Here is a 23436-nt window from a genome sequence, read left to right on the forward strand (position 1 = left end):
ATTTTACTGTATTTATTGTGGTCTTGTAATTTAAGTTTCAGATGTGCAGCTTATTTTTGTTACATACATGACTATGCAGGCTATAGATATTGTTAATGTACATTTGACATACTATTACAAAACTTTTAATATGTTTAATATATGCACACTGTAACAAACTACTGACAAGACCCTACTAAGGCCAGGTACACAGTGTTCTGTGAAAAGAAATACCGTATGGCAAGCTATCCACCATAACAAACTATTGCTTATGGTACCTATAAGTTTGATACAGTGAGAACTTTTATGGAGAACTCATTCACAGGATGTTTGTAAACCTATAGTATGGTAGATGAGCAAGAAAAAACTTGTTCACATATGACTTGAAGAGCTGTGGGTTTTATTCCTTGGGAAACACAGAAGGTGGGAGACTGTCCCTGAAAACAGCCTTCCACTAGGATGAATGAAGAGGAGAAGAAATTTGTTCTGTCAATTTGGAGTTGAATTGGGAAGGAGTGCTGATTAGTTGCCACAAGTATTTGAATGAATTTGAGAGAGAGAGAGTGGGAGAATTATTGATGCAAATTCTGATGAACATTGGTTGTAGAAGATGCAAACAGCAGAAACTGAATGCCTGTGTGAAAGTGATTGAAGTATATTAATGAGAGAGGGGTAGAGATCCTTAATCAGTCTAACTACTCTTTTCTGAAAAGAATTATATTTTTAGAAAACTCAGAGGCATTACCCGAAATGTGAGAGCAGTAATTTATTGTTCAGATGGATTTGTGATTTGCATAATGTTAGAAACTGTTTGGATGTAAAGTAAGACTTGAACAAAGAGGAAACCTAATTGTTTGGATGCAGAAGAGGCAGTATTTTTAATATGTTCAGGTTAGAACAATCCCAAAAGGCTAAGCCTCATCTTGAGAGATTGTTGTCAAAAGCAAAAGTAAAAGTAAATCTTTTTTTTATCGGAAATAAGGCAGAATCATGTTTTGCTAGCATTGAAATTCATAATGTTATCCAAACTCCATTGATAAATGTTTTGGAGATTGGAATTTAGAGTAATAGAGGTTAAGATTCTGGAAGTTGTGATGATTGGTGCATTGCAAGGTTTGTCAAATGAAAAGTGCTGTAATCAGCAAAACTGGATATTGGATTTGCAGTCAGTTGAAGTTGATCATTGACTACCAATCCAATAGCCAGGGCAAAAGAACTGAGAGCCTTGTGGGACCCCACCATTAATTGCACAGTTAGAAAATAAAGAACCATCCACCATCACACGAACTGCACATCTAGTTAAAAAGCTGGCAACCCAAATGCAGTCTGGGGCCAGACCACATGATTGGAGTTTTAGTCAAAAGTCTTTGGAGATATCAATGGCAACCATTGAGATTTGCCAAATTTTTTCATGGTATTTATCCAGAGATAGGTGACATGAATGAGTAGATCCCCCCTCCTCCATTTCCTTGTGATAGTGACTTAATCCATACTGGTAGTCATTTGTTAGTTGAGAACTTTCAGGGCAGTGTAGGAGTTGAGCATTGATGGTTCTTTTCATTACTTTTGAGAGAATTGAGGTGAGAGAAATTAGATGGTAGTTTGAGACATTAAGATTTTTCATCCTTCTTAGGAATGAGTTTTTTGCGTGGGCATTTCTGCATTGCAGAATGTGCTAGTGGAATAACAGAGCATAAAAAAGATAACATACTGTGGAGGTCAATTCTGGTGCACAAACCTTTATCACAATCAGATGAATGCCATCATCATCTGGAGACTTTTTTTTGATATTCAGTTTTGGCATTTTTCTAATCTCCTTTTGGTGCTTTTGGTGAAAGATCAGATGGGACATTGATGGAATTGGAGGAGAAGTAGAGAGCCAGGTGGTTGGTCTTTTTTGTTTGTGAGTGATTATAAAATAGTGGTGGGAGCATTGTTGGGCAGAAGTTATGCACAAGTGCTTTGACTAGAGACCAGAAAGCATGGGTACCATTTGGACAGGATGCACATGCAGATGGAGTTTTGGGTGAAGCCAGTTATTGCATGCTTAATTCTTCTCTTGTATATGTTGCTACATCTTTGAGGAAAGAACCAAAGCTTAGATACTGGATGGAATTTAGGATGAAATGAGAAATGTTTCCACTGATTTTGGTGATACATTCAATGCAAAGGTTTAGGTCAGATGGCTGGAAACAGTAATTCAACCAAGGAAATGAGGCGTAGTAGTTGTGAGGATTATCTCATTTGGTTTTCATATAACATATAGATGTGAAAAATTCTGGTCTAGATTGTGTTCTGAACTGCCTAAAAGGATAGACAACGTTCATGATGTACTTAGATGAGTTACTAGTAAGGAAAGAGGTCTAGATTTTGTAAAGTAGTGAGGGTTGTCTGGTAAGGTAGGAGACAAATACAGTAAGAAATTTCTTATTGTATTTGTCTTTGTAAATATCTGTAAATGTTTTGACATATTTTTTCCCATTAAAGGGGTCTAGTTGAAACAGTAAATATTAATCTTGATCCTGAATACCAAGTTTCACTAAATTCCATCAAGCCAAAAAGAAATTATAATTTTTTTTAACAATAAAAATTATGGCATTGCAGGATTTCAGAATTGCATTTTCAGTTGTTGGTATTTTTTTATATATTTTTAACTGTCATAATGTCTACAACATTTATTTATTTATTTATTTTTAATGTTTCTCTCACCCATGAAATCTTGTATAGAAGTTTTTTGTTATTAATTTAATTTTTAAAATATCACTTTGCTTATTTCACATAATCAAGTAACTCTTCTTTAGGGACTAAACAAATTTTATTATTATTATTATTACGTGACACCTCCAGGGAGTCCAAAGGCTCATCGAGGGAGGGCACCTACTCTACATCTCTCCATCTCTACCACTCAATTCCACCAGCTACAATGAACGGCAACTACCTTCATCATCTACTGCCGACCACCACCACTAGCATTTTCACAGAAAATCACAAACACCCATTCCCACGGTGGGATTCGAATCCCCCAGCCTTTTTGCTGGAGAGCAGATACGTTAGCCACTCGGCCAAGCTACTTCACACTTTTCGGGATACAGGAATGTATAGAGGGTTTGAAATTGGACTTGACCATTACTTGATGTACTGAGCAAGATAGAAATGGATATCACATTGAAAAGAACAGTGTGTAAGAGGATTTTAAAAGGAATTAGAATTGAGCAGATTTAAAGGTGAACGTAAACACGACTATACAGAGATTGTTGGAGAAAAAATGAAGCCGATTGAAGATTGGAACTAGATTTTTGAGTCTCAGTTGCAAACTCTGAAGAAGATGTTGATTGATTGATTCAGCTAGGGAGGTATATGGTGGAGTTGTTTGCAAAGATTGAAAAGTAGGAACAAAATGGTGGACACAAGAAATTAAAGAAGTAGTCCTGGAAAAGAAGAAAGCATACCAAAAGTTCCTGGCAAGTAGGTCGGCAGATGCTCTAAAAGAAATGCAGAGAAAAATTTAAGAGAGCTAAGCTATGTGTAAAAGTAGCTAAACAAAAGTCATGGGAAGACTTTGCTAAGAGTGTGGAAAATAAATAGCAGGAAGATGACAAAATGTTCTTGAAGCTATTGGAAAAGCTTAGAAATAGAGGAAAAAGTATTGTAAATGGAATCAAAGTGGTAAAGGTGTAGATAAGTTGAAAACTGAAGATAAAGATATTCTAGATGTCTGGAGTAATTACTTTGAAAGACTGTGAAACAAACCAAGCAGTGACAGAACTGTACTAAAATATTTTTAAGAGGAATGTAATACATATCAGTAGTTGTGGTAGAAAAAGCTGTCAAAAACTTGAAATGGAGAAAGGCAGCTGTAGTAGATGATGTTCAACCAAAATGCTTAAATATGGAGGTATAAAAGTTCGACAGTGGCTACATTGCATAATTCAGAGGCCCTGGTCAGAAGATCGAATTCCCTATGATTGGAGTAGCTCTCATAATACTCATCTATAAAAGAAGAGAATAAAGCTGAATATGAGAATTACAGAAGAATTTTTTTACTAAGTGTTCCAGGTAAGATTTATGCAAGCATACTTGAAAATAGGTTGAGAAAGATTATGAAACAGAAACTCGGAAAAGGAAAAGCTGGACTCAGGCCGAATAGAGGTTGTCAAGATCAGATTTTCACTTTAAGACAACTAGTTGAGAAATTGTGGGAATGTGACAAGAATCTGTACTTGAGTTTTGTAGATCTGGGAAAGGATATGACAAAGTGCCCTGAGAAAAGCTTTTCAAGACACTACAGTTACATGGGGGTGAATGGAACATTATACAGAGCACTACACAGTCTATATTTAAGTTGTTAGTCAGCAGTTAGAATTGAAGAAACACAGGAAGATGTGATGTTAGTGAACAGATGTAATCAATGGCCGAATCATATTACAAATGAAGATGTTAGAAAGGAACATGACATTATTAGCATTCAAGAATATGTCAGCAGAGCTAATCTAGAGTCATATGGCCACTTAAATAGAATGTGTGAGGAAAGGTTAGCAAAAACAGGCGTTTGATGCCAAGATGGCAGGAAAAAGACCCAGAGTAAAACCAAGGTCTCTGATTGATTCAGAGAGAAGTGCTTTAGAAGCATGAGACATTAGATTAGGTTAGGTTAGCACAATCCCCTACAGAAAATATAGCAAAGATGAGTTTTATAGAAAAATGAAAAATCTTCATGGGAATATTTTGGAAAGACTTTCAAAGTCTAGGGAAAACCTTGGAAAGGTTACCGAAAAAAAATCAGAGGAAAGAGTGCCAATGAAGAAATCACACAGATCATAAAATTAATACAAAAACTAAAAGGCTATTCTGGATATCTGCAGTAATTCAAAAAATAACCACACATGGAAGCTATGATAGAACAATTATAGAATATAATCAGGAGGAATGCAATCATGAGTAATATTCAGTTTTGAAAGTAGTAAAAGCCGTTTTACAAACCTGAAATATGGAAAATTCACTTGATGATATTCAGCCAGAAGAATTCTTTTTTTTTAATATGAATATATACAGATGCTTTGGATCACTTAATTTTTAATATCAGTATATCTGAGAGGAGATCTTCTCATTGCCTATAAGGAATGCCGAGAACAACTGGAAGCTCCTGGCTCTTTTGTCTTATCTCCATCCTCTGTATGAGGATCAGATAATAGGCCATATCAGCTCTTGGGTTCATTCTGTAACTAGAAGTCATCCCTGAATGCTGAGTCAATGGATGAGCTAGAAATTTAGAACATAATTGACCAAATTACATTTCATATTGAAGGAAACTTTGAATTTTAACTTATGGTTCTGAGAGTTGGGTTTGAAATAAAATAAAATAGTTGAGAAAAGACTGGACCATATGGGAGAGGTCTTAGGAGAGTAAACAGATAATATCAATGGCAAAATCATAGTAACAATGAAGATATTAGGAAGGAAGGAAATTGATGTAAATTACCATACAGGAATGTGTGAGCAGAGCACTTATACAGAATGGAAAAAAAGGGGGGGGGGAATAGGAAAATGGATGGTTTTGTAACTCTCCTAGTAATCTAAGCAAACTGACTAATTTTGAGTTAATTGTTGATATTAAGTTAGTAATAATGTAAACTTAGGTATATAGTACTGTCATATAGTAAGCCATATACCCCTTGAGTGTACATATCAGGATTTGATGATGATTGACTGAAACTATATAATCATTATGATAGAAAAACATAATCAGATATCATGGTGGCGGGAATGGCTACCCAGTTATACAAGGTTCTTTGTATTCAAAAACTAGTAACAGTGAAAGTCTACTTCACTGGGAACAGTCTCCCCCCACCCTGCCTTCCCCAAAAATTACAACCTTCAGCTGATCAAGCAAAATGTGAACAGATTCTTCCTTTTTTCTCTTCCTCATACCCCACACACAGCACTAACATGCTTGTAGGTCTTGTGGCCCTTTGTGTGTGGATCAGATAAAAAAAAAAAATCTAATGAAACAAGCTTGAAATTCAATATAGGTATTATAAATATATGAAGCATCAACAGTAAAGAGTTGGAGATACCCAACAGAAGAATTGTAAAGGTGGCATTTGTACATACAGTAGCGAACAAATAATTCTAATTAATTTAAAATAAGTACAAAAATTAAACTCCAACTTTACCTAATAATTTTTATGTGCTTTTCTGTTTCTAATAAGTTCATTAATTCATGTAGGTTTGAACGCTACCAACGAAGAACACATTTTTCTTATTTCTGAATGTTGAAACTATACTTTTATAATGAATTGTATTAACTTATCCTTTGTACCACAATTTAATTTTCCAAGTCTCTTTTTCACTATAGCCCACGAATTTTCCATTGGGTTAATGTCAAGAGAGTTCCTGGCCACTGAAGGAATTGAATGTTTAATTTTTGAGGAACTCTCACTTTTTTTGAAGTGTAGCATGGAGCAAGATCCTGTTGGAAGATGAGTTCTTTCTCTTTCTATCTGTGGGATCACTCTTTTCTCTAATATTTTTATGTATTGGTCACTTTTCATCATAACATCAACAGGCACAAGTGATTTTGGACTGTCATGTGTAAAACAACCCCAGAACATCTTTTTAGCTAGGTGTTTAACAGCTTGTTGAAGGTGAGCAGGAGAAGTCTGATTTGCAAACATAGGGTACTTGGTCTCCTTGGATGAAGAAATGGCTTTCTTCTGAGAATATGTCCTTCTTCCACTTCTCAACAGTCCAATCTTTATACACTTTTGCCCACTGGAGCCTCTTTTTCTGCATAGCCTTCATCAAACAGTTGTTTCTTTTTTGGTCTTTGGACAGTCTTCCCTGCATCCAACAATCTTTGACAGACTGTCATGTCAGAAACATAATCCTACTAACTGCCAAGTCTCTAAGTCTACAGCAGACACGCTTGGATTCATTTTGCTTTTCCTAACTAGTATACGATCTTGAGTAAGTGTAGTTTTCCTTTTTTGCCCACATTTTTCTTTTCTGTCAGGAGAAAAGGTACCTGCTTATGTGATATTAAAGGGATTTAGGCACCTTTTCAGGTACCTAACCCTCTTTAAAATTGCATTAACAGTACTCATACTGATACCACACTCATTGGCAATTTGTCTTTGAGCCATGGATGTGTGCTGAGAAAGAGTACATATTTTTGAACACTTTCTTGGAGATGTATCAATTTTATAGCTACACAAAATGAATAAAACACTATGCATGGCAACTTGTTTATGCTATTAAAAATGCACAACACTATTAATAAACATCGTAGCAACAGTTAAAACATGTAGCACCAAACAAAAATAGTGAACCAAAACAAAATATTGTAAACTGAAACCAAAATTATTGTGAACTGAAAAAAACCAAACCCAAACCAAAAACTTGGTGAAAATTCAACTTGTTCAGATTAATTTGTTCGCTACTGTAGATGGGGTACTGAGACAAAGATCAATTACCATACCAGCCTTGATGTGTTTACATGTCAAGAAATATCTGGATTGTTAAGTGTCAAATCAAAATAACATTTGGATACTATTGAGATAACATAGATATAAAGCATAGATTATTTGATATACACTACAATTTCATTTACAACAGTTGTGATTTTTCTGGCTTGCTGGTTATAATTTTCATAACTTATAACATCCTTCCATACACGATATTCTTTCCACATCATCATTTGCTTATGAATCTCTTGCTTAATTAGATTACACATCCATTTCATTCTTACCCTATTTCCTAAATAGTGTTATATGAAAAAACACTTTTTTTAATCTATGCAACTTTTACAGGTGTTCCTTTGAACTCTAACAGTATAATCCTATCAACTCAGCTGTGACCGAGACACAAGCTAGTAAGCGCACATGCTTCATGACTTATTCTTTTGATTATTGTTTTGAATGTGGTTACCTCTCTGTCTCCTTGACAATGTTCATGTTACACTGGATGAAATATATTGTAATTTTTGGATAAAGTTCGATATTTTTTCTACATGTGTAAGCCATAAAAGTGCCTCTAAATTTCTGCAAATTATGTTATATAGTAATCTCTCAAGCATCTGACTACAGTGGGAAAGCAAATGTCTTGGCTGGATAATTGAATGAGCAATAGCCTGTCAACCAACAGATGTTGGTTGATAGACTAACACTCATTCAGGTCAGATATCTGAGAGACCACTTTTAAGTAAATCCAGTCTACTCTTCAGGACTATACTGATAAACTGTAATAAAATGCAAAGATGTAGAAGTGAAAGTCAGTGATATGATAACAGAGCAAAAGAAAGTATGAATGAGGAAATGGAAGTAAGATGTGGCTAAACGAGAAGTAGTGAGATTGCAGGAGTGATAGAAAATGAAATTGTCGGAATGTAAGATTTAATGAAACAGTTATTGAAAATGAAATGAGCAATATGTGGAGTGATGTTAGACGTCTAGTGGAAACTAATGAAAGTGTGCAAGAGAACATTATGAAAAAAAAAAAAGAGTAAAAGAGAGGTGATGATTGATTCTATGATAGCAGTATATGGAGACTCCATAATTAGAGAGCTAGTTACTGAGAGAGTCCATAAGGTCTGCTATCCAGGTGGGAGAATGAGTAGAATAATTAAGGTGTTGGACGATTAAGGAAGAAACAAGCAAGAGAGTTAGTTGTGATTGTAGGAACGAATGATCTAAGTTAACATAAGGATGTGAGGAAGAATATCAGGAGACTGTTGAGAAGAGTGAAAGATTACAGTGTAGTAGGAAAGGTTGTCAGTGTGTTGCCTAGGTACGATGATGAGTTGCAACAGAGAGACAAAATCATGAATGGTATGCTAGCAGAGCTGTGTGAGGAGAAGGGAGTGAAGTTTGTGGATTTATGGCATGTGTTTGAGGGAAAGAATGGAATCATACAGGCATGATGGGTTGCATTTAAATGGCTTTGGAGTGAGTGTACTGGAGAAAGTGTTACTGGATGAAAGTACAGTGTGTGATGTGTACAAGAGATCAGAATTAAGATGAAGGGAAAAATCAGGAGAGTGGTATTGAAGAGACAGAAGTGCTTGGCAGTGGAAACAGTAGTAGTGTGAGAGATGAAGAGAGAACAGAAATGCAAGAGGAACAGGAAAATGGGGTGAGCTCAAGTGGACAGGGAGACATGACATAGGGAGAGTGGATGTTGAAAGTGGCAGTCAATGTGTGTATGAAGATGGAGCATATTGTGATGTGGGTAGGGAAGTTGAGACTGAGCACATGGCTATAGACCTAAAAATAAACTGCTCTGTTTGTTTACAAATGCCAGAAGTATCAGAAATAGGGAGGATGAAATGAAGGATGATGGAATCAAGATGATATCATAATGGGAATAGAAATGAAAGAATACAGTATTTTTTGCTAGAAGGGAGGGAGAGTGCTGCAGATAATAGCAGGGGAATTGAGTCCACATAAGGTAGACATGAAAGAGGGAAATAGTGGCAATGGTTATGAGGCAGTGTGGTGTACCATGGAGGTTGAGAGGAAGACATATTTAGATGGATGTTGTTATAGCCCTGGGAATGTGGTTGGTGGTGATGCAGAAATGTATAAACAACTTGAATTAGTGAACAAAGGAAGGGTAATTGTTATGGGTGATTTTAATTATGGTGGTATAGGTCAGAATGAAGATAATTTGGGAATAAGGAAAATGAATTTCTCAAGTTCTTGAGAGATATCTCAGGCAGCACGTAAAAGAGGACACATGATTATTGAGAGTTCTAGATCTGATCATTTTATCAGAGAATGCAAATGTGAGAGAGGTTTCACACTTTCCTCCAGTTGGTGAAAGTGATCATAAAGTAATCACCTGTATTATGGCTAGTCATATGCAGACTCTTGTGAGGAAAGGATATATATGGAATTATAAGGCTGGTGATTATGACAAGTTTAGGAGACAGCTTGGAGCTATAACATGAAACGAGGAGTTCAGTGGTAAGGAAATAAATGCTGCATGGGAAAAAGAAATACATAACAGCGTCAATGTGTGAATGTATTCCAAAGGCTAAAAGGCTGAATAAGGTAGGTGTAAAATGAATAAATGTGAAGCTTAAGCATGAAATCCAGAAAAAAAGTACTTTAGAGGAGATACAAGATGAAAGAGGAAGTACAATAAGGAAAACAAAAGTAGAGTATAAGCAGAAACTGGCAAATCTGGCAGGAAAAAAAAAAAAAATCCACAGAGTTATTTAGATATGTTGCAAGTAGAAGGAAGAATGAGCATGGTAAGATAAAGATAATGGATGAAAGTGGCAGAATGGTAACTGCTGCAGAAGATATTGCTGAGGTATTCATTGATCAATTTATAAGGGTGTTTATAATTTATTTCATTCTGATCAGGGTGGAATCATGAGGAGCTTAATTGTGATTGGGCAGGAGATATTTGAGGAAATAAATAACCTTGATGTCAATAAGGCAATAGGATTTGATGACATATCACCAAGCATCGTAAGGGAATGTTCCAGGGAATTGGCAGTAGCATTGGCATGCCTGTTTAATGAAAGTCTTGTTTCACTGCATAAAGATGGTGATGAGGCTGTAGCTTCAAATTATAGGCCAGTTCTGTATAGCTGGAGTTGTGGCAAAGGTACTGGAGAGAATGGTGAGAGGTAGGATACAGAAATGGGTTGATAACAGCTGTATTCTCTGTGGTTATCAGCATGGGGTTGTTAAGAGGAGATCATGTTTCCCTAACTTACTTAACAAGGTGATAAATATCTTAGAGAGGTGAGATGCATGTATAATAGTGTACTTAGATTTTGCAAAGGCTTTTTTGAAACAGATGGGATTGGATAACAGATGTCTGAGTTGAAGCAGTGACTGGCTGTTGGATAGGTATCAGAAAGTTGTATATGGGGGGGGGGGGAGGTGCAGTATCCCGAAAGAGAAAGGTAAATGGTTTTTGTGACCACAGGGGTCAGTTTTAGGGCCATTTTTGTTCATTTTGTATGTTAATGATATTGGGATGGATTTAAATAGTGATATGCAGCTATTTGCAGATTGTGCAAAACTGGGGGGAGCAATGCATGCAGATGTTATGGCCTTACAAGAGGACTTGAATAGATTGCATGAATGGGCAGGCAGGTAAGTGGAACTGTCAGTTCATTGTTGCAAAGTGTAAGATTTTGAGATTTGGGAAGCAACAATGGGATGCAAAGTATACACTTGGTGGGGAAACTTTAAAGGAAGTAGAGATGAGAGATCTAGGAGTGATAGTGGACATGAAATTCAGAGGCCACATTGCACAAGTTGTGAAGACGTCACATCGGATAATGGCAATGATGCAGAGGACCCTGACATACAGAAATAGATAGGTCATGATTCCATTGTATAAGACCTTGATCGGCCTCATATGGATCTTTGTTCACTGATTTGGGTTGCTGGATTTTCATGGTGATGAGGATATATTGGAAAGGCTCAATGGACTAGGATAGGGTCCAGAGAAGATTCACAAAGGTAGTCAGTGGTCTTTGGAATGTGGAATACGAGGACAGATTGAGAAAATGTAAGTTGCAGATCCTTGTGAATAGGAGGAGGGGGATATGATTGACACATATAAGCTGGTTATTCAGGGGTTGTTATCAGGTCGACATGGAAGAGATTTTTCATAAAATGGGAGAGTGGGAGGGGTAGAACAAGAGGCCATCGCTGGAAACTATATAAGGAGGGTGTGGGAAGAGGAGTGAGGATAGCTTCTTTGTGTGGAGAGTGATTGGTGAGTGGAATGCATTGCCTGAGTGTGTTGTGGGTGTAGACATATTGAATCAGTTTAAAGCATGGTTGGATGAGCATTGCCTGCAATGTATCTCTCACAATTAGTCTCTGACTTCATGGCTGTCAAATGTTAATAATAATAAAAATAAAACTGATATGAGAAATCAAAAAGAAAAAGAAAAACTATGAAAATAGGTAGAAAACAAAAAGAACACTTGTTTTCTATAGAACAAAAACTATTTCAGCTATTTAAGTTCAATTTTTAGAGATGGTGGCATATTAAATATGGAAATCAACAATAGATAAAAAATCTATTGTTGATTTTTAATGCTGGTATGGTGAGGAGCTAACTGAATAAATTCATAATGTATTAGAAGTAATTAGCCCAAACACTAAACTTGCAGTACAGATGATAATGTTCAAAACCAGTTGTAACTTATGGATTTTTGGGTTAGAAATAAACCAGTTGATCAAAGACTAGAGACATGAAAGAGAAAAAATTAGAAGAGTGAATAAGTTGACATAAATGTCAATCAAATTAAGAATATGGATATTAGGAGGACAGTGATTGTGATCATTGTCCTTCCTAACAATGGTAGCATTCAAAAACAACTTGCCAAAGGCTGGATGTTTTTCTGGTTGTTGGACTTTCTGCTACTGAGCATTATAGTGGATATTAGGAGGACAGTGATTGTGATCATTGTCCTTCCTAACAATGGTAGCATTCAAAAACAACTTGCCAAAGTCTGTATGTTTTCTGGTTGTTAGACTTTGTTACTGGAGCATTATAGTAGAGAAAGTTGGCTGATATGAGAGAGTAAAGTAACTGAGGTGACAAGAATTGTGCAGTGTATGAAATAGCTGCAAATGGTGAAGTAATAGTAACATAATAGGTAATGTATAAAAGCATATCTTCTGACATACCTTAACCATGAGCTCTGCCTTTCAACCAAAAACTGAGTTACAGCAAATGCAGGAACATTGATGTGACATCTGAAGAGTGAATAGAAGTGTATATTCTAGATTCCATTACCATATCCTGTGTTACACGATATCGTGATGGAGTCATGAATGAATGGACCCATAATGCCAGTTGGCAACACCAATTGTGGGTGTGGTAGTTAAAGATGGTGGTTGAATGAATGAACCCATAATGTCAGTTGGCAACACCGAGAGTGGGTGTGGTAGTCATCATCATCGAATTCCTGCCATGTACCCTCAAGGGGTGTACAGGATATGATAGTACTACATGACAAAAATTACATCATTACTAACTTCCTATCTACAATTTTCCTCCAAATCAGTCTGTTACTTGTCAAGACTCAAACATTATCAGATCTTATATTTCTATCGATTTCTATCGTCTAAGGTACTTTGTACCGTATCAATCCACCTATATCTTGGTCTTCCTCTGGGTCGTTTTGCTGCCAAACTGGCAGAGAACACTTGTTTTGCAAATCTTTCCTTGCCCATTCTGTTTAAATGACCATACCACCTGAGATTGGTTCTGCTAATGCATTCCTGGATGCTGACAATGTCAAGTTCTTTCCTAATATCCTCCTTTTTAATATTGCCATTGATGCCATCTGTTCACGCCTATAATCTTTCTCAGGACTCTCATATCTGCGGTCTCTAGTCTTTGGTCAAGTGTTTTACTTCTGACCCAGCTCTCAGATCCATAAGTTAAAACTGGTTTGAACACCTTGTATACAACTAATTTAGTGTTCCGACTAATTTCTCTCTTATTCCATATGAATTTATTCAATTGACTTCCCACCATACCAGCTTTGTTGATTCTGTTGTCCATGGCTATATTTAATTTACCATCTTCACTAAAAATCGTGCCTAAGTAGCTGAAATGTTTTACTTGTTCCACAGGTTCTCCATTCACAACACAGTTGACATTTTCAATGATTCTGCCTATTTTCAATGTCTTTGTCTTTTTATTGCTGACCTTCATACCATATCTATTACAACAGCTATTCAATTTAGTCAGAGAATCTTGCAGACTTGTAGCGGATTTATTTAGAAGTATAACATCATCCGCATAAAGCAAAGAGTTGACATTAACATCTCCAATTTTGATATCATGTTTAATACCACTTCCTTCATAATGTGATCCATATAGATAATGAATAACAGAGGGGATAATGTACATCCTTGTCTCACACCAGATTTAACATTAAACCATCTTCCTGTACTTCCTTCAGTTCTAACTGCTGACTTACAACTCAAATAAAGACTAAGTATTGCTTGATATAATGTTCCATTGACACCATATAACTGCACCGTATTGAATAGCTTCTCTCTTGGCACCTTGTCATATGCCTTTTCCAAATCGACAAAACTTAAATACAGATCTTTGTTATATTCCCATGCTTTCTCAACTATTTGTCGTAAAGTGAAAATCTGATCCTGACAGCCTCTATTTGGCCTGAATCTAGCTTGTTCTTCACCCAGCTTTTCTTCCACAATTCTTCTCAATCGTTTCTCAAGTATACTTGCATAGATCTTGCCAGGAACACTCAGTAGGGAAATACCTCTGTAATTCTCACATTCAGTTTTATTTCCCTTTTTATATATGGGTACTATGAGAGCTCTACTCCAATCATCGGAAATTCGTCCCTCTGTCCAGGGTTTCTGAACTATGCAGTGCAGCCACTGTAAGACTCTTATACCACCATACTTCAGCATTTCTGATCGAATATCATCTACTCCTGCTGCCTTTCTACATTTCAAGCCTTTGATGGCTTTTTCTACTTCAAGTATGGATATGTATTCCTGACTGCATGCCTGGTCAGTGTTTTTTTGCCACTGTGCTATCATCACTGCTTGTTTCATTTAGCAGTTTTTCAAAGTAATTACTCCATACACTTCAAGGATATCTTTTTCTCCTGTTTTCATGTCACCTTTATCATCTCTAACTCCTTTTACAGCACCCTTTCCTCCATTCCTAAGCTTCTTCAACAACCTCCAGAATATTTTGCCACCTTCTTGATATTTATTTTCTATATTCTTGCCAAAGTCCTCCCATGACTTTTATTTAGCTAGTTTTACACAGTGTTTAGCATTCTTACATTTGTCTCTGTATTCTCTAAGAGCACAAGCTGACTTATTTGACAGAAATTTTTGATATGCTTTCTTCTTCTTTTCCTTCACTGCCTCTTTAACTTCCTGTGTCCACCAGGAAGTTCTGATTTTTTTTATCCTTGCAGACAACCTCAACATATGCCTCTCTGGCTGAATCAAACAATGTTTTCTTCAGAGTTTGCCACTGCATCTCCAAGGTTTGATTCCTGTTCTCAAACTCTTTCATTTTTTTCTTCAATAATCTTTCTGTATTTTAGTCTATAGTTCACATCTGAGAGCTGCTCAACTTTTATTCGCTTTAAAACTTTCTTACATGTCATTCTTTTTAATATGAAATTCAATTTTATCCTGCTCAAGACTAAATAGTGATCACTTCCAATTTCAAATCCTCTGTACACTCTGGTGTCCTGCACCAGGGAGAAAACATCACTATCGACAATAACATAGTCAGTGAGACTATTCTTATTCCTTGCCTCTTCTCTCCATGTGAATTTGTGCACATTTTTATGTTGGAATATGGTGTTAGTAATAACCAGTCCATGTCCTGAGCAGAAATCCAACTGGTATTTGCCATTATTATTAGCTTTGCTCTTTTCTCCAAATTTTCCCAAAATATTTTTGTATGTCTCACAACCATTTAGATCCCCAACAAGGACCAACCTTTCCTTTTTCATTGTGTCAGTTGCTTTTTCTAAAGCCTCAAAAAATTCCTCCACTTCTACCTTAGTAGAACCTTTTGTTGGACCATAGGCACAAATAAGTCTCATTGTCCAGTTCCCCATTCTGATATTTGCCCACATTACTCTACTTGAGACTGACTGCCATTCAAGAAGATTAGCCTCGTATTTTGTGTTGAATGCTATGGCTACTCCTTCTTTTCCTTGATTGTAGTTAAAGAGTAAAAAGAAATCCCCTGATATATGATGGTGTTTCAGGTAATCAACAAAATATACTTATTTCCAATATTTTGCCAAAGTTAAATTGTCATTTTCATGGATTAATACAGTTGTATCAACATTTGCACACAGGTACACACTTTAGTAAATGATATGGAACAGGAGAAATGCAGGAAGGCCCATAGTGATTAAACTACACCACTTATTGACTTTGGTTTGGTGTTCTTGACCATAGGGCTGAATGTCTGTAGATGTGGGTTTTCTACAGATGCACATCTATAGAAAGCTTCCTCCTCTCTTTCTCACACACAGGTAAATACATTCATCAATAGCCACATCATGCACCTCCCAACAATACGGTATTATAAAAACATTAATCCATAGGATAAAATTAACTAACTCTGATAACACTGCACTCACCAGAGAACATAACCACATACAAAAGACCTTTTTAGCCAATGTGTACACTCCTCCCACCAGATAAAAAGAATATTAACACCCTGTGCCCACTCCAAAATATTGATTACTGCAAATCCATCATCATTCCTTATATCCATGGCCAAGATTTTAAAGCACAGTCTTGTGACTACCTACAAACCATACAGAAAATTAACATCCCTTATCCGCTCTCCTAAAGACCAACTGCAATCTCTGAATTTACCTAGGGTCTATCAGGAATCCTGCAGCTGCAGCAGTTCATACTATGGCCAGGAATGCCAAGACTACATCCATTTTCACTATGGCTGTTCACTTTGCACACCATGCCCTGGATATCCATCACAGGATCTGATGGGATAAAAAAGCCACAATACTCCACTGAATCAAGTTTAAATTTGAGAGGATTTTTCTCAGATCTGCTGCAGTCCTCCTGATCTATCCTATCCTGGATAAATATTCTCAAATTGCCTTTGGGAAACTCTCATCTGCTGAGAATCAGCCAAAATTAAGATTTTACTATTCAACACTGTGTTTCTATTTTTAAATATCCCCCCCCCCCCCAATAACATGTATATAATGTATGCCCACAGATGCGAGACCCTTCAGCACTTCAAAAGAAGGAGAATCTATTCCGATAATAGGGTAATCACTCCGTATTGTGAGATTTGTTGTTTATTATTACACGTCGGAAAATTAACTTCTCTTTTATGAACATTATAGTTTTAAAGTGGTGACTATTTGCTTGTATAACAGTTGGAAAATTTTACGTATAAAGCACGTGATTTGCATGTTGGTGACCAATTCGTACATCGCCTTATTTCTTTCTCCCCTTCAACATGAATTTGACTCTTCTTGGCACCAAGCCAACTGAGGTTCTCATATCTGTGGTCGGACAGTACTGTATTTGTCTCTGCTGCTGCAAGTGACATCAGACAGCTCGTTGTTCTCAATTTGTTTAACACTATTTTCATCCTCTTATAATGAGATAATTGATTAGCTAATGATTACATAAGTCTTGTGAACCATACAGGCAAGGTAGAGCCTATTGGTTGAAATGCATTTTGTGGGTTAATTTCTACAGCTGGCTTCTCAGTCTTACAGAATGGAAGAAAAAAAAGTTAACAGAAAAAAGTGCTATCATACAACAGCTGATTTACTTAACTTAAAAGTGCCCTTACAAAGAGTCTTCAGGTTCTATATGGGATTCAAACCCAAGTAACTGAAGGACATTATTCTTAACAAATGGAGTTTGAAGGCTCAATGACATAGTGACAGTGATCTTATTTCAAATAACTTGTACAGTTTTATATTTGGAACAATCTGTAGATAACAAGAACACCCCCCCCTCCCATTTAACACACACGCACACACAAAGGTTTTCTTGTTTCTTGGATGTTCTTTATACTGTTAGGAGCTAGACTACTTTCATTTTCTAGAAATGAGGGCAAGAAATGAACATAGTCTAGGAGGAAATGAAATGGTCTGATTATAGTCTCAGAGAGAGACTATTCTGCTTCCAATTGGTGACAGTTATCATTTAGTAATCATTTGGGAAGTGTCTAAGTTTATGTATATTCCATTCAGTAATGGTTGTGTGATGAACTGCAAAGTTGGAAATTATCAGTAACTGAGGTGTATGCAGGATTCTGTATCATGATTGTTGGATGGGAAGGATATCGACAGTGGATGGGAAGTGTTTAAAAAATACTTAAATGATGCAATATCAGAATGTGTTCCAAGAGTTCAAAGAATAAATATCATAGGAGTGAAATGAATGTGTAATCTAATTCAGCAAGCGATTCGTAAGAAACAGGTGATGCAGAAGGAATATCATGTGCACAAGGATGATGTCAGTTATGAAAATTATAAGCAGCAACCCAGAAGAATCACAACTGTTGTGCAGACATCTAAGTCTGAGTATGACAAGAAACTGAATCTGCAAGCTAGAGACAACCCAAAAGAGTTCTATCATTATACTGCGAGTAAAAGAAAGAATGGATATGAAAGAATAACTACTGAATGCAGATGGTATAGGATGACTGATTCAGAAGAGATTGTTCAACTAATGAGTGGCCATTTTGATAAAAGCTATCAATCTGGTGTATGCAACATTGAGCTTATTGCTACCTCTTCACTGGATGAAAAAACTCAGTCATATAAGGAGAAGGTACTAGAGCTGTTGCACAAATTGAATATGAATTCTGCAACAGGGACTGATGGGATGTCAGCCCAGATGAAATGTTCAGCTGAAGCAGCTATTCCTTTGACCACACTATATAATTTTAATTTAAGTCTCAGAACAGGAAAGATTCCACAGAAGTGGAAAGAATGTTATGGTAATTCCATTGCACTAGGGTGATTCAAAGACTGATATATCCAGTTATTGACCAATCAGTATTTCAGGAGTGGAGGTGAAGATTTTGGAAAAGGAAATGGGTGGACATAGAATATTTACTTTGCAATGAACATCATAGGTCTACTAAGGACAGGTCATGTTTTAGCAAATTGCTAGCATTTTATAATAATGCTGCTGTTGAGTTAATCTGCTGATGAATCAATCCACCTAGATCTTGATCTTCCTCTGGACCTCTTCCTGCCTCTTGACATTAAAAACCTGTTTGGTTAAACTTCCCTCACCCATTCTGTTTAAGTGGCCATACCACCTTAGATTAGCTCTGCCAACATATTCATGAATGCTAATAATGTCAAGTTCCTTTCTAATATCTTCATTTTTAATATGATTCTTTCATCAGTTCCTCCCCTAATTTTTCTCAGAACCCTCATATCTTTGGCTTTTAGTCTTTGATCAAGTGTTTTTTTCCAACCCAACTCTCAGATCCATGATTTAAAACTGGTTTGAACACAGTTTTAAATTATGGTAGCTGCAGTTGGTAGCTATATAAATTTATTCAGTGGCTACCTACTATACCACCTTTGCTTATTTTGTTGTCTATTTTCTAGATTTAACCTGCCATATTCACTAAAAACTGTGCCTAAATAGCTGAAATATTTTACTTAGTTCTATCAGATCTCTATTCAGAATTCATCTGAAGTTTTCTATGCTCCTGCCTATTTTCATAGTTTTGAACTTTTTATTTGCTGATTTTCATGCCAAATTTGTTACTGCTGTTATTCAATTTAGTTAGAGAATCTTGACAGCGATTCTCTAACTAAAACATTATGCCTTTCATAATGTGATCGATATAGATGATTAAGAGTGGAGATTGTGCATCCTTATCTTATCCCTGATTTTACATCAAACCATCTTCCTTCAATTCTAACTGCTGACTGACAACTTAAATATAGACTATGTATTGCTCTGTGCAGTGTTCCATTCACCCACATAATTGTAGTGCTTTGGAAAGCTTTTCTCTGGGCACCTTGTCATATGCCTTTTCTGAATGTACAAAACTTAAGTTCATATCCTTATTCTATTTGCACGATTTCTCAACCATATGTCTTAAAGCGAAAATCTGATCTTTACAACTTCCAATTGACCTGAACCCTGCTTGTCCTCAAAGTTTTTATTCCATAATCTTTCTCAACCTATTTTGAAGTATGCTTGCATAAATCTTATCTGTAACACTTAATAGAGAGATTCCTCTGTAATTCTCATATTCAGCTTTATTCCCTTTTATAGATGGGTATTATAAGAGCTACTCCAGTCATCAGGAATTTGACCTTCTGACCAGGCCCTCTGAATTATGCAGTGTAATTATGCCTTTGCAGAACTTTTATACCTCCATACTTTAGCATTTCTGGTTGAATATCATCCACTCCAGCTGCCTTTCCATATTTCAAATTTTTGAAGGCTTTTTCTACCTCAAGTATTGATACATTCTCCCCTTTGCATTACTTTTGTAAATGTTCTACTATTGTTCTGTCACTACTTGTTGCGTTTAACAGTCTTACAGAGAAATTACTCCAGACATCTAGGATTTAGAAATTACTCCAGACATTCCTTATCTTCAGTTTTCAGTTCACCTTTCTCATCTTCAATTCCTTTTATAGAGCTTTTTTCTCCACTTCTAAGCTTTATCAATAGCCTCCAGAACATTTTGCATCTTCCTGGCATTTATTTTCTATATTCTTACGAAAGTCTCCCCATGACTTTTGTTTAGCTACTTTTACACAAAGCTGAGCTTGTTTACATTTTCCTCTATATTCTTTTAGGGCATCTACTGACTTATTTGCTAGGAATTTTTGGTATGCTTTTTTTTTCTTTTCCAGAACTGCTTTTTTAACTTCTTGTGCCCACTATGTTGTTCTTATTTTTCTATCCTTGTAGACAACTAAACAAAACAAGCAGTGACAGAACGATACTAGAACATTTACAAAAGTAATGCATTATATACCTCCCAAGCTGAAAGACTCCAAAGTGTGGTTCTTGTTTTCAAACCACTTTAAATTTTCTTCAATAATGTTTGTATAGTAGAGTCTACAATTTACTTGTAAAAGCTGCTCAACTTTAATTCTGTTTAAAACTTCCTTACAAACTGCTCTTTTCAATGTTATAATCATATTTATCCTGCTTAGTGCTAAGTAATGGTCACTTCCATTTTCAAAATCCTCAGTGCATTCTTGTATCCAGAATCATCATGATGATATCACTATCAACAGCGATGTAGTCAATGAGGCTTTTCTTAAATTTTGTGTCTTCTCTCTCTATGTGAACTTGTGTGCATGTTTATGTTGAAATATGGTGTTAGTAATGACTAGTCTGTGTCCTGAGTAGAAGTCCTGTAAATACTTGCCATCATTATTAGCTTTGCACTTTTCTACAGATTTTCTCAAAATGTTCATATATGTTCCATTTATTAACATTTATTAATCAATTAAAATGATTTCCATGTAAGTTTGAGTTTCTTTGATTTCTACAAACAGTTAAGAAACATAATACATAGGCCTCATAAACCTGAGTTACTTAAGCCATAATTCATAATAATTGTAACCTTAAAATGCCTTCATATTGAAAGTCATGGTTGAAAGTAGTTGCTTTGGTGTCAGCTGCACACTGGTTGCATTATGTGAATGGATTACTATGTGTACAAACAGCATGAGTTAATTGATTCTTCTTTATGTGGTTGCCATCATCCAAGTTAGTGGAGATGATATCATGTGCGGATTATGTTTCACTGGTCAGATTTAAAACTTCCTGCACATACTGACCAATTGATGGCTTTTGTAGCTTTCTGAGAGCTCAAAAGACCATGGGAACAGCTGTGTGCTCTGCTAAATACTTGTTCTCAACCAAAGATAGTTTTCCACAATGATAATTCATAATGTCACCCAGCCTGTAAAGAATTGGTTAAATGAATATATACCCGAGTTGAGTTGTCAGGGAGCTCACTGGATCTTAACTTAATCAACCACCTGTACGATGTTTTGCAACATAACATACTATTGGATATATAGACTGTGACTTCCTCCTCTTATTCAGTGATTGTGAGATGGATGCATTGCAGACACTTCCATCCCACTGCCATTAGACAACTAGTGGAATTATTGCTACACCAGTAAGTACAGGTAATTTTCATTTGGAAGGGAGCTCAACATGATGTTGGGAAGGGATCAGATTCATTGTTATGCCTTCGTATATATTTATAATCACATATATATATTTATAATCACATATTTCTAAATATATGTATTATACATTGTATTCTAATAAGAATTAAGAAGATAGAGAAAGGTAAATATTTGCCTATTAAGAATTGCACACACTATATACAGGGTGTTCGGGATAAATTTGACAGTTTCGTAAGGAAAAAGAAAATCTTCTTTGTATCTATTAAATTTAATGAATTGACAAAAAAACATTACAGGCAGAGTTAATTACAATACTATCAACAAGATTTACTCAAAATAACCACCATTAGCATCGATCACAGCTTCAATTCTGCTTCGGAACCTCGAACAAGCTGATGCTACAGTCTCCCTGGGAAGGGCCGCAAAAACTGTTTTAATTTTATCCATTAACTGGGCTTTTGTATTACTGGAAGTGCGATTGGTGTCTTTTTCAACTGCGCCCCATACAAAATAATCCATGGGGTTAAGGTCTGGGGAGTTTGGAGGCCAAACATTTGGACTGGTGAAGTCGTAGAAATTTTCAGACAACCATTTTTGACTTTTCCCAGAGGTGTGGCAAGGGGCCGAATCCTGCTGCCATACATACGGCCTACCATTGGCTACCCTTGTTATCCAGGGCTTGACTACAGTTAGCAACTCCACGAACAAAGCCCGAATTCCAATGCCAGGGTTCTTCAACACCTGTTCCTGCAGATTTGCGAGGAATTCTGCTGTACGAACGCAATCAGATCGTCTGCTAGGGATCTTTCTTCTTGCTACATCCTCGTAGTCACCATTGCAAGTCTCTAGTTCATGCCTGATTGTTTTTACTGTATTCAGGGAGCATTGGGCAGCAGTCGTAATATCCTTATTTTGATGGCGGGCACGAATCATCATGATACAAGTTATTCTCTTCCATGATTCAGGTGGGTTCCAGCTATCCATCCTTTCTGACATCTTGTATATGAATGAAGAAGGGTCCAAACTTTTAAATGAAGAGAAGTGTGTGTTAATACATGTAACTTACGGAAAAATATAATTAATTATAAATATGTCAAATTTATCCCGAACACCCTGTATATATATATATATATATATATAAATAAATAAATAAAACTTATAAGGATAGTATCTTTATACAGACTGCAACACTTAATTGCATAGTGACTTTTTCAAAGTAAAATATGAGATTATCTGTTAAATACAGTTATCAAGACAGACCTTTAAGAGAATAACGATTGAGAGTTAATATGGTATAAACATACATGTATTGGTAGTTTGGATATCATATATTCCATGTGCATGAGCATATCTTCATTTATGCAGTGATATATGGATACCTTTATGCAATAAATAAATTATGTCCCATCTTTTGTTTCTTGAAAGGGATGGGGAAACAAGTCCAGAATGCAAATACTTTATAGTGACTTCAGTACAGTAGTCCCCCCCCCCTTATCCACACGGGATACGTTCCATGACCATGGATACCTGAAACTGTGGGTTGTACCAAGTCCTATATATATTATGTTTTTTCTATACATATGTACCTATGATTAAGTTTAATTTATAAATTAGGCATAGTAAGAGATTAACAATAATAATTACAATAATAAAATAGAACAATTATAACAATATGCGGTAATAAAAATTATCCGAATGTGAATGGAATCTTTGCAACCTCAGCATATGTTTATTATTATTTATTTATTTTATGAAGTCTAGAA

At 36.0% G+C, this 23436-nt stretch overlaps 1 protein-coding gene across 1 annotated transcript in view; it reads left to right on the plus strand.

Annotated features, from left to right (window-relative positions):
* Positions 1-23436, plus strand: part of Spt5 (Transcription elongation factor subunit Spt5) — a 428434-nt gene that overhangs the window by 117572 nt on the left and 287426 nt on the right.

This window comes from Typopeltis vanoorti, chromosome 18 (genome assembly GCF_054136105.1).
Source record: "Typopeltis vanoorti isolate ZY-2024b chromosome 18, IOZ_Tvanoo_1.0, whole genome shotgun sequence".
Taxonomy (NCBI): Eukaryota; Metazoa; Arthropoda; class Arachnida; order Uropygi; family Thelyphonidae; genus Typopeltis; species Typopeltis vanoorti.